Genomic DNA, 12,620 nt, shown 5'->3' with positions numbered 1-12,620 from the left:
GGCAAATTCTAAGCAGCATGACTGGCATTTTAATGGCTAAAAATATGTCTTCAATCCACATTATGAAAAATCAATTAGAAAATGCTGTCAGACCAAAACGTACATGCAACATTGCGAGTAAAACTGCTGCTCTTCCTGTCTCACCATAAAGGTAGCTATGAAAAATACTTTGCCCTCTAGATCCTTTGTAATCAGGGAACTCTTGGTGCGCTGCAAACATGAGCGTATCCTCAAAATAGGTTTCAGCAGGGGTAAGGCTATTTCTAATTCATTTCAAATAAACTGAGGTACAGAAGGTGCCAGGGTCGAACTGGCAAGCTGGTGGCGGAGGCAGGGCTGGAATCCACTGTTCCTCACTTCAGATCAGTGTGTTTATGACCAAACCACGTAACACCCAGCATGAAACTCTACGCCCTACCAAAGCGGTGTGGAGAAAGAACATAAAATCCAATACATTTAATGTAAGGAAGCTGTAACAATAATAACCATGAGTAAACTAAGAAACGTTGGGGGATATTCACCTAACTGGTGGTGATTAAACGGACGTGACTGAGGTGTCTGTGATTCTCAGAGATGCAGGAAAAGAAGACAACAAAAAAAAAGCAAAAGGAAACCTCCACTGAGAATGCAGCTAAAGTGCAGAACTAACTCAGACTGCAATGATGCACATAATGAAAGTATTAGCAAATAAGCACTTAGAAAGCAGTGAACCTACAAAGAATGCACAGAGAGGTGGATAAGCTTTTATGGAATGCCTGGCTTTCCTCCATCTTTTAATATCACTTTGAACTGGGTATTTGATTACAAGCATTTTTCAGACATCTGATTTTATTTTTATGTTGCATTTTTATAATCCACTGCAATCCTTTTTCAAGAACATTATAATACTCTGGCAACATGAATGTATATACTGAAAAAAAAAAAAAAAAAGAGGCCAAATATTGTATAGTTCGATCAGTAACACAAGGAGAGCTGCTGGGTTTGAACACAGCACCTACATGTAAAGGAGAAGCTTGGTAAAAGGTGAATATTCTCCTCAAAGTGAAAACGGGACCACCTGGAGTGTGGTTCTTCCAGTGCCTGCAGTGGCAGGCATCCATGTATGTTTATAGTATTAAATTCCTCCTAAGACTCCAGAGTCAGCTGCTGTGTAAATGAGATAGTGTTACACACCACTGCATGGAATATCATTTCCTTCATGTTCATCAGAAAGCACTTAAAAAAATAAGTTCTCGTTTCAGAGGCAGAATTTCTAATGATAATTAACTCAAGACATACTGCGGTATCCAGAGGGAAAAGAGATTTGGAGGCATTTTCATTTAAAAGAGATACCTTCTTATTACCTCTTGCAAAATTTTTCAGATGACAACCCTCATTACTGTGGAAATTCAGCAACTGAAATTCTCTTCCAAAGTGCTTAATGACAGAAAGTAGATGGGGAAAAAAGTTCTAATGTTAATTTTCTTTAGGATAGATTTCTTTACAGTCCTAATCACCTAAATAAATAACTGTGCCCTTCCTGCTGGCAGTGGTAGTGCGATACTGTGCATTTAAAGGGCCACATTTCAATACTAAGAAAATGGTAGCATGTGCTGCTGATGCACCCAAATCATGAGTAGTAGTGCAGACTCCAGCTAGCAGAAATGAACTGCAGTTTTCCCTGGGGCTGTACTTCTGTTATGGTCTAAGCATCCTGGCACTCTTTTGATTCTGTGGGAAGTAGCAAGAGCATAGAAAGAGCTGCAGATAAGAATATTAAGCTTTATTTGTCCAGATTGAAGATAAGAATATTAAACAGTATTTATCTGGATGTAGATGACCTGGCGTGGTCCAAAGGTGGGAGAAAACAGAGGGGAATTAGACATCAGAAAGAAGGAAAAAAAAAATACGACTTGAGACAGAAAAAGGGTTTTCAGACCAGAAAGATTTTGATGATAAAAGAACAGGTCTGACGAAATATTGAAGACAGAAGTAAAAGAAATAGGCCTGCTGTTTTCCCCTGAACTGGTGGAGGTCCCCAGTTTGCACTTGCTTCAGGTCACTTTTAATTCCTTATGCTAACACAGGGACATCCTCTGCCCAGATGGATACAGCAGAGCATCGCTGGGGAGACGTGATTGCGATCTCTAGAATCTTACACCTGAGGCCAAGTACAAGCACTTAGCTAAGTGTATAGTTTGCATATTCAGTGAATGAATTAAAATGTATGTATCAGATAGAAGCACAATAGCCCTCAGATCTATTTTCTGCTTCAGTGCTTATGGCTACATGTAAATCTCCTTGTCTGTTAGTCACTGAAGAAACAGGTGCTAGTACAGTCTTCTATGCCATTTCATGAGTCATGGAAGTCTATTGTCATTTTAAAAGCAGAACATAGCTGGCAATTTTAATACATTAGTGCCCAAGGTTACTGGCTTTCTAAAAAAAAACTTAAGCAAGGATCTGCAGTCCTGTGATACTCCTAGCTCTGGGCTACTCCTCCAGGTGCACGCTGTAGATTCAGTATCAGCTTGGGGAAATCTGTATGTGAAATACAATTTAAATGAATGCATTAGATACACTTATTTGCTGTAAGTTCAAGATGGATCCGCAGACATTTACCATCCTCAGAAGCTTTTGACTTAAGCACAGTAAATCTACAGAATTATTGCTTAAATGAATATGGTTCCATAAATAAATTTTAAACATTAAGATTTTGGTTAAGGGCATATTGGGAAACATCATTTTGCCTGCAGCCCCAACAGCGTAAATCACCAAGACACACTACACATTTAATAGTAATACAGGTATAAAAGATGAATTATGAGTTAGATTCTCTTTCTCACATCAGTGCCTTATTGCTTTGCAAAACTCAGAGTGCTTTACTAGCATTCAGTGTCTTATTTCCATTACCTACTGCTAGATAGCTTCAAGAAAAACAGGCTACAGAGTCAGTAGTATCTCTTTCTGTATTGGATGAGCAAGATGAAGACTGATACATGATGCAACCACCACAGTTTTTTGAATGGCCTGAAATTTTTCTTATGGTTGCTCCTGAAATTCAATGCATGGGCAATATACTCAACACCATATACAAGTTCATTCCCTTCAACTTGAAAAATATTTTGTGGGAAATCATATCCTTCATCAAATATAACTGATAGTAGAACTGAAATACGTTCTTTTGATATCAGGGTGGTTTTGTAATGATTTCTTAAGAGCTGCTGCACAACGCCACAATCCTGCAAAGAAAAGCCATTGGCCAAACAGCAAATGCCACTAACATCAGCTGAGCTTTACCTCGGCTGATCTGGTGTCCGCATATTTGTAGTGATGTTATTTAAGTGCTCCACAGATACGTAGCTCTACCCATAGAACTGTTCTTGCAGAATCTGGGCTTCTTGGTCTTAACAGCTTCAATGATCATATTCCTGTTTATGCACTTTATAAGACTTTTTAATTTTTTTTTATTTCTGTGCTACCACAGAGGAGAGAAATGTTACAACACAGGTGCACATTTAGTTAGCCATGTGTGTTCATAATACAATTAGCTATTTTTCTAAGAATAATCTACTAAGTAATTTACACAGATAGCTCTACTGTGGCATTATGTGTGCTTTGGCACACATTTAAAATATTGTTTTCTTTTACAAACATGTTCCTCTTTCCAATGTTGTCCAACTGTCCTTAAAATCTGCTTCCTACATGTTTTTCACATTTTTATGCCTTGTCAGTAAGTAAAAATACAATTACAAGTACAAGTTCAATGCTAAAATGAACATACCTCATTTAGAAGAAATGGCAAATGTATTTATGGCTTCTTCGTCAATCAGCACCTTTGTTTTTAAAATATATATTGACTTAACTTTGCATGGCATAACCGTTTCAAAACCGAGTACAAACTATAAACTACAGCATAATGCTTCTTTCTCAGATGGACACTAAGATTTTCTTCCCAAACCTGGTGCTTCCTCCTCCCCATCCCTGGAAGACCTTGCCTATAGCATCACCCTTCGGGCTACGAAGATGGTGAAAGGCCTGGAGGGGAAGACGTACGAGGAACGGCTGAGGGCACTGGGCCTGTTCAGCCTGGAGAAGAGGAGGCTGAGGGGAGACCTCATCGCAGTCTACAACTTCCTCGTAAGGGGGTGTCGAGAGGCAGGAGACCTTTTCTCCATTAACACCAGCGACAGGACCCGCGGGAACGGGGTTAAGCTGAGACAGGGGAAGTTTAGGCTTGACATCAGGAGGAAGTTCTTCACAGAGAGAGTGGTTGCACACTGGAACAGGCTCCCCAGGGAAGTGGTCACTGCACCGAGCCTGACTGAATTTAAGAAGAGATTGGACTGTGCACTTAGTCACATGGTCTGAACTTTTGGGTAGACCTGTGCGGTGTCAAGAGTTGGACTTGATGATCCTTAAAGGTCCCTTCCAACTCAGGATATTCTATGATTCTATGATTCTATGATTAGTAGGATGGTTTCTAACACGATTCATAAGTAGTTTTGTTTTACTTTCAAGCAAAGATAAATAGCTGCAAAGAAAGCTTCATCAAAGTAGGCTTACATTTCTCTGAAACGTCCTGCAGAATGACCACTTGCTACATTGGTCCATTTTCCCTCACAGAATACCTAGTGTTAGGGATATGATGTTGCCTTTTTGAAATAATTATGGAATTAATACTTTGGTTTAGTCTGTGGCATGGGGTGGGTCTTTACTGAGAAAAAGAAAAAAAAGTATTTAATCTCTTAGTACTATAAAGACCATAAAAACCATGCAGCTGCCTGCTTTCTTCCCCAAGTTGTTGCACAAAGGTACGTTGAGAGCAGTTTCCAGGCACCAAGACTCACTAAAGGTGTGTACAGCTGATGGCAAACATCAACTCTAACAATAAAAGTTAATCTGAAAGAAAAATAGAAAAACAAGCAAACAGAATACAAATATATGGATAGATTATTTCAGATCTTTGCATGGCTGATCACAGAATCACAGAATTGTAGGAGTTGGAAGGGACCTCAAGAGATCATCAGGTCCAACCCCCAAATAATAATTTTTGGGGTCCAACCCCCAAATAATAATTCAGTGGTAGATGATTTGGGCCTTTTACAAATTTAGAAAGCTATGATGATAAAGGTAACAGATTAAGAAACCTGGAAACCAAAATTCTTCATTTTTACACTAAATTGTGTAAACTCCTGCAAGGAAAATTATTGCCTTGCCAACTTATGTCTTCTCTAAGCTAAGAGATCTTCTACAGGGGAGAAGATACGTCTAATTAGTCTATGGCCTTTTAAGCAAAACTACTAGCATTCTGCTTTATAGAATAAAGAGCACATGGTCACGAGACAGAAATATTAATACCCGCTGGGAATACCAGTTTTCACTGGAACTTTGACCACTGAGGACTGGACTATGATCATCAAATTTACTCCATTGCTCTTTTAATAGTCATCGGACCATAATGTCTGTCAGAAATAATATATCTTTTCGCTGAGATGTGACCCAGTTGATGACTGCGAATTGAATCTCACTATATTCCCTTTACTACTCCTTTGAGATATAGATCTTATTATCCATTATCTCTTTTTAGAGATGTAATTTCTTATAAAATTTACTCAGTCAAAAGCTAATAATATGTTTCAAGTGCTATATTAGATGGTCTTTTGTCACTGCCAGCAGGGAATGAAGTTAACACTAAAAGTTCATCAATGTGTATAGTAAACAGAAAGAACAGAAACTGATTAGTAAGAGTGTTTTTTATATTTGGTCTGCAAGACTGGGTTCTGTAAAATGATACATACAAGTCAGAATACATTTCCATATCAAAATGTAGGCAACAGCAGGAGGCTGTATTTTGATTAGTGTAGTAAATTGTGTATTTGCCAGCTTACAAATAGATGGGGGAAGAGGGAGCGTGAGAATATACTCAAGATCTTCTGTCTTTTTTTCTTATTGTGGGGAAAAAAAAAAATCATTATTGTAGGTCTGATGCTTTCCCGTTTGTACCTAAATTTAAGTAGATAAACTAGATCTGTATTCTGCCTGTTTCTTTACTTTTATCATTCATTCTCCTGCCTTGATTTTTTACATCTATTTATATGTCATATATATTTATTTATATATCTTGCCAACTTACTCTTGGAGGGAGGAATTCAAGCACTCATTCACATTGGCTACTCTGAGACTTGGCAAGTGTACCCCACTGCTGAGCCATTTCAGTCATTGCTTTTAACTGCTTTACAGGCCATCAGCTTAAGGGGATATTGAGACAGAGCAAGTCATGTCTTGCTAAAGCAAATGCTTTTTTTTTTTTTAAGTAAAAGATGAGAGGAGAAAAATAAAGCAGAGAAGGAAAACAGAAAAGTCTTCTCAGGTTTTGTTTGCTGATCAAGATGGCAATCTCGATATTCCTTATCTCTGGCTTTTCTAATCAGTGCATGTCCCTGGATCAGGCCCAGAAACGATGCAGTTATGAGCAGGGTGTGGGGGGGAAGCAGGTGGACTTCTCTAAATCCCAGGGATACTAAGGATGGCAAACATGACAGAAGAATTCCTTCCACCCTCCCAGCTCTTCTCCACAGCCGCTTCCCACACTTTTTAATGACTTCAGAAAAGATGTGGAGCAGAATCATCCCCCCGGCACCCCGTCTGCTGGTTGGCTCTAATTCCCGACACATCAATTACGATCCATTAATTTCTGTTTCCATTCTTCCCTTGTTTACCAGACATGATGTCAAGTCAGTCCTTGGGTTTTATCGGTCGATGTTTTTGTTTTCATTAGTTCGGTAAGCCACTCTCTCCATTGTTCCCCTTAGCATCCATTGTTATAGGCAAATAGGACATTTTGTAAAATGCCTCTCACCTAAATACCCAGTTTACAGCTTGGTTTGGCCCAATAAGACCCCAGTAATTACAAGCGAAAATCTAGTAGGCGAGTGTCTCCTAAGAACCCATCATCTTCTTGCTCTATTTAAATGGGAAAGCTAATGCCATTACCAATTCAAATTATCCTGCCCTCTAAACCTGTAATAACATTTAAGTAAGGAAAGTACTATGTGCTGTGTTCACTCTGACAGCTGTGTCACTCCTGAGTGCTCTCGGTACCAAGAGTATTTCCACAAGGGCAGCACTATTTTATTCATCCTCTGTGTGCAGAGTGACAAGTCATTCTTCCTCTCCATGTAATGCACTAATTAAAAAATAAACATGTAGTATGACAAGTCGTGTTCAAAAATCTCTGAAGGACAGACCTGCATACAGCGAATCTGCTGATACTTTGTGCCCTCAACGATGACTTATTCCTATTCTCTTAAATTACACTCTACTGGCTGATCAGTCCATAAAGCAAATGGACAGCTGCAGTAGAGAGCAGGCATTTTAACAGCAGAGTGCTGTAGACGTGGCTGACTGCCAAAGAACACATTGTTAAAGCAAGCAGCATAAAATGAAAAATTAAGATATTGGCACCAAGACCTGCTGGTAAGAGCTGAGGGTCAGTAAAGGACACAGCAATAATCTAAAAGATTTCTTCCACTAGATTAAATTTAGGACAGGCAAAGCAGCCTTGCTTTGGAGAAGCGTTCTGCAGTGCTGGGAACTGTGGCATGTCTCAAAACAAACATAAAAGATGCTGTTGGCTGCCCTGGCTGCTACAGATCCTGTTCTTGGCCTATTAGTGATTTGGTACAATCCTTCGTTATAGCCCAGCCACAGCTGGACACAACGCCACTCAGATCTGTTCTGAAATGCGCTCTATATCAATGTGTAATTTAATATATGTGTTGTCTTTCATACTTTTTGTTTTGTTTATTTGAAAAACATCAACAATTTCTTGAAATTGCCTTTTGCTTCAGATGCAGAATAATAGCAGCAAGGCGAGAGAATATGCAGATGCTCCTTCCTCAGTAGCCACCACAGCTGCTGCCAGTTAATACCCTGTGCACATGAAACCAGGTCTGAGAAATGCTGTAGTGAAATGGTTGTGCACTCATTATTCAGGAAAACCCAAACATATGACTCCCTTCATAGGGGTACGTATATTGTGCTCCATTCTTTAGTCATATCATCATGTACTGTACTCAAATAGCATCGTGGTTTTTTTATGGCTGTCCTATACAATGACTACAGTATAGTCTGTGATGTGTCCTCATTCCTCTCGGTAATTCTATTGTCACTGTGATCCATGGGCTCTTTATTCACTCTGACTTCTTTATGCGAGTTGTATTTTACTCCACAGATGCATGTAGTTTGTCAGCATCTGTATACCATCCCATTTATTTCTGTGCCTAAGAATACATCCTTCCTTTGGGAGAATTTAAAGCTGAAGCAATTAAACACACAGCTACAAACTAAGATGGTCAGAATCTTCAACATCTTATAGGGCCTGTGGCTTCATATTACAGTATAATCCTAAATCCCTTTTGTTTGTTTGTATGTACTCCATCCAGGACTGTTCCCAGTGGGTCCTGGAGAGCATGGCTATGAATTAGAAGTCTCCTGGACCTGTGATTTTTTACTAACAGGCAATCATAGCAGCAGTTTTCATTATTTGGAAACATTTAGCCAAAGCCAAAGGTACAAAATACAGCCTGCGTATGTGTGCCAGAAAACCTTGTTAGATCAACGCGGTGAAAATTTCTCTCTCAAAGCAGAGCAGCTCTAAAATTTCTAAGATGAATGATAAACAGCATCCTTTTGTAAATTTCTGTTATAAAGCAGAAGCATTATTAAGTCTTTTGATGATTTACAAAGGTTATAGGGATCGAGTCTGAGCATCTTCAGCACGTTATTCATTATTCATCCATGTTAGCCGAGCATAGCTCCACTCTCCCAACACTGCATTGGAAAGCAGGCACCATGTCTGCAATTTTCGGCAAGGACACAGCCAACCCTTCCCTGAGAGGTGCTGAGAAGAGGGAGAGGAAAGCAGAGACCTGCTCAACCACAAGACAGCAAACACCTCACCAGATGTGGGAGCTTTTCTGCCACATCCACCCATGCTCACACAGAGGAAGGGGAGGCATACACCTCCCTGATTTTTTTTTCTCTTCACACCACCTAGTGAAGGATATACCTCTCAGGCCATACTTCAATCATTATCGCATTGGACAGCCTGCAATTCTTACACCTTATGGTTAGGACTGAATGTAAGGTTCTTGTCTGACCTTGCTTCTGGATATTTTTAGACATCCTAAACAAGTGCTGTGAATCATACTGCTTTCAGACATTTTGGATTAGTAAATTATACAGAAGAGCTTGGGAAACTTCACTGATTTCTTTTCAACAGCTTAATACAAACAGTGGAAAAAAAAAAATCAGCTTTTTTCACATCACACGCCTTAGCAATAAAGCATGTGACATTTGTACCATCATCTAATTTCTCTAATGAAAATCATCTCAACAGGGTGTGAAATGAAAGCTCATAGATTCATTCTCCTAAGTGTCTGCCATGCAAGCTTCAGCGTGGATAACCCTACCCTGGGTCTGACACCCTAATCAAAAGATGCGAGCCTCTAAGACACATAACCAGACATAGACGTTCTATAACGGCATCCATATGGATTTTTTTGGCTTAGCCATACTAACCCTAATTGATTGTGACTGTCCACTCACTTTATTTTACAGCAGAGAGCCTGGGTCAATTTCTCATTAGAAAATTGAATTGCATTTGCATTATGTTAATCCAGGGTGAAGAAAGAGGCGAGTATAAGGAAAGGTTAAAATCTGGCAGAGAGAAATCAATCAGAGTCTGCTGATGCATTATTTCATTGTCTCACGCTGTACCAATCAGGGCTGATACAAACACAGGTAGTCAGATTACTCCCATTTTAAGCAGCATTATGAAAAGGAGTTGGAAAGTGGGACAACTTAGCAGCTTAATATCATTCTAACACAGTGCAGAGACTAAACTCTAATATCTTTATCCTGGACACTCCTTTTCTGAGTTCCCTGCCAACACCTTTTCCCTCTCAGCAGCTCCATCTCAGCATGGGAAGATCTAGGTCCCGAGCGATTGAGGTCAGTGGGGCAGCCAGACCCGGGGACACAATCACAAGGCTGCAGCCCGCAGGAATGTGAGCTGGGAGCTGACAAAATCCCAGCTGCTGGCTGCCCCCAATGGGATCGGGAGGCGAGCCAGACAGACCCCCAGCTGGGCCAGCCCTAGGGCCCACAACTGAACCGAGTCTCTCACTGATGCTCAGTGTCTTGGTGCTCAGGAGACAGCACTGCCTGTCACGAGCATCTCTCAGCAGAAAAACACCGCTGCTGGTCATTAAGTGAGTGCATTGAAAATGCTACAACAGCAGATTCTTTTCTGAGCGCTGCATGGGACAGGCCAGCCTAATCAGGGGCTGTGAAGGCTAAGATTGAAAGCTATTATGAATCCTCTTTATCCTAATACCTCCTACATATTATTGCTGATAAAGCTGAGCTAATAATAAGAAAGTCAGTTTTAAGGAGACAGAAAAAACACCACTGCCATAGGCATAATTTAGTGAAGGTGAGGCCAAATATAACAGTCATAATGATGAGTGCAATAAAGAATATCAATTTATTGCATCTTCTGGAGATGAGACTCTCATAGTAAATAAAGTAGTATACATACATAGTATGTTAATGGTTAAAGTAATACCAAGGCTTGCTTATTTAGTTCCTCAGCCTTCTGAAATCCTCTCTTAAATGTTAAGGCTTCAGTGACATCTGCTGTTGAAGACCTGTTTAATTAATTAGTTGCAATTTAACAGATATTCCCTCTGAGTGAACACTTCTTCCACAGAGTTGGTAGCATTCAATTCTGTTAGCAAATTTCCCTGCCAGTATGGAAACCTTTTAATCTGATCAGAAGACCTCCAAAACAGAGCTTTTCTGCTGTTCTAGTCATCCGACAAGCTGTTAAATCACTCTTATTAAAGCAACAGAAATTTTCTGTCTTGCTCCTGCCCTCCCTCCCAAATTTTAGAAATTCAGCACTGTGCACGAACACAATGTGTTTACCTGCCAAGAAAGCTCTTCCTGATGTGTTCAAATCCATTGGAACGTCAAGATGGAGCTTGCGATCGAAATGGATGACAAAATGTTCCGTGTAAAATGATCCCCAAAATTAGTCAATTAATGCTTCTGTGCCCTTGCAGTAGCCCTTAGGAAGGACTAGCAGAACTGAGCACGAGATTAGCCTCCATTTCATGTGTGAGTTTCATGTGTGAAAGGAGAACAGAAAGGCCAACAGGCTCCTGTCAAGCCCCTCATCCAAGCAGTTCAGGAAAGGCTAAAAGCCTTATTCTTCAGCTCAGAGCAAAGGCAGAATTCAGCATTAAAAGTGCTCAGTTGACACCACCAGTGATGCGATATGGTGATTACGATCCTGGATAAAAGGCGTTGTGTCAACATAACACTGTATTAACAAGATGCAGTCAAGCAGCACCCTGAATACTGCTGTTGCACTGCTCACCCTGAACAAAAACCCTTTTCACATGAAAATTAATGGTCCACACTTCCGTGGTCCAGTGAAGATAAGGCTGCAAAGCTGGGGTCCACAGTTTGGCATCCTGGTTCTCCTACAAAACTGCTGTATGAACTCAACTAGCCACAAAGTCAAAATTTCAAAAGCATTCTATGTTTCTGTCAACTACTGACAGTTTTTGTTGTTGGTGGTGGTTTGGTTTAGTTGTTTTCAGAAGCACCCAGTACACCCACAGCAATCATGAAAGTGACTGAAGCATGCATTTCACACCCAAGGAGCCCTAGACCAAGGTCCACCAAGCTGGTTGCCCAGAACGGAAGCATTTAGCAAAACAAACAAACAAACAAACAAACAAAAAAAAAGTGTCTTTTGGAAATAAAAACTGGTTTACATGCAGATACAGAGAAAAGATACAGAACTGTGAAGTATTTATGTTTTAATATTTGAAGCCCATAGCAGGCAGTGACTTTTTAACTTTATTTCATTAAAACACAACATGTGAGAAGCCAGAGGTGAGGGACTTAAGTAAAGAAGCCATGGGGAATGGCCCATCCAATTTTCAGTCCTCCACATCCAATGTAATCTAAACAGTTACCAAACAAATAATTGTATTATTTATTTCTAATCTTTTTAAAACTTTGTCTGTGATCAAAACATCTTGTCTTGAGTGTTTTGACCTCAGGTACGGCTGTAGTAAACAGAATCAGTTCAATTTCATATTTTTGCTCACTTGAAGGGCTCCAGATCCAACTTCAGCAACTGTTTTCAGATTCTTAAGAGTTTCTGTACAGCTGCCTGAGCAGGGAAGGGCCCAAGGGAGTGAAAAATAATTGGCTGAGGAAGAGAGACTCCTCTCTACAAAAAAGAGGTAAGTGCCAGCAATACAAACTTTTAAAGAGCTAAATTAAGTAGCACAAAATCAAAACTCAGTTGTAGCTAATCCTTTTAGGGGTAAATTGTTGCATAGTGTAGAACTACGAAAGAAAAACAAGAAAAGCGAATTATCTGTCTTTCCAAAATGCATTTACAATGTACTTTGCAGTGAGATACACTATGCATTCTTATATATTATTGAATTTTAAAACTTTAATTTTTATAAGACTTTCTTGCCATTATTTATCAACTAAAAAAAGCTGCTTTAATATGGAGAGTCTATTTCAAGGTTATTTCCCTGGTTTTG

The 12,620-nt window shown here is 39.8% G+C and overlaps 1 long non-coding RNA gene across 2 annotated transcripts in view; it reads right to left on the bottom strand.

Moving 5' to 3' along the window:
- LOC137859559 (uncharacterized) overlaps positions 1-12,620 on the bottom strand; it is a 100,160-nt gene that overhangs the window by 6,366 nt on the left and 81,174 nt on the right. The window lies entirely within an intron of this gene.

The sequence above is a fragment of the Anas acuta genome, chromosome 7 (assembly GCF_963932015.1).
Source record: "Anas acuta chromosome 7, bAnaAcu1.1, whole genome shotgun sequence".
NCBI classification, from domain to species: Eukaryota; Metazoa; Chordata; class Aves; order Anseriformes; family Anatidae; genus Anas; species Anas acuta.
Note: the sequence above shows the minus strand (reverse complement) of the source record. Positions and strands in the feature narration are given on the sequence as shown.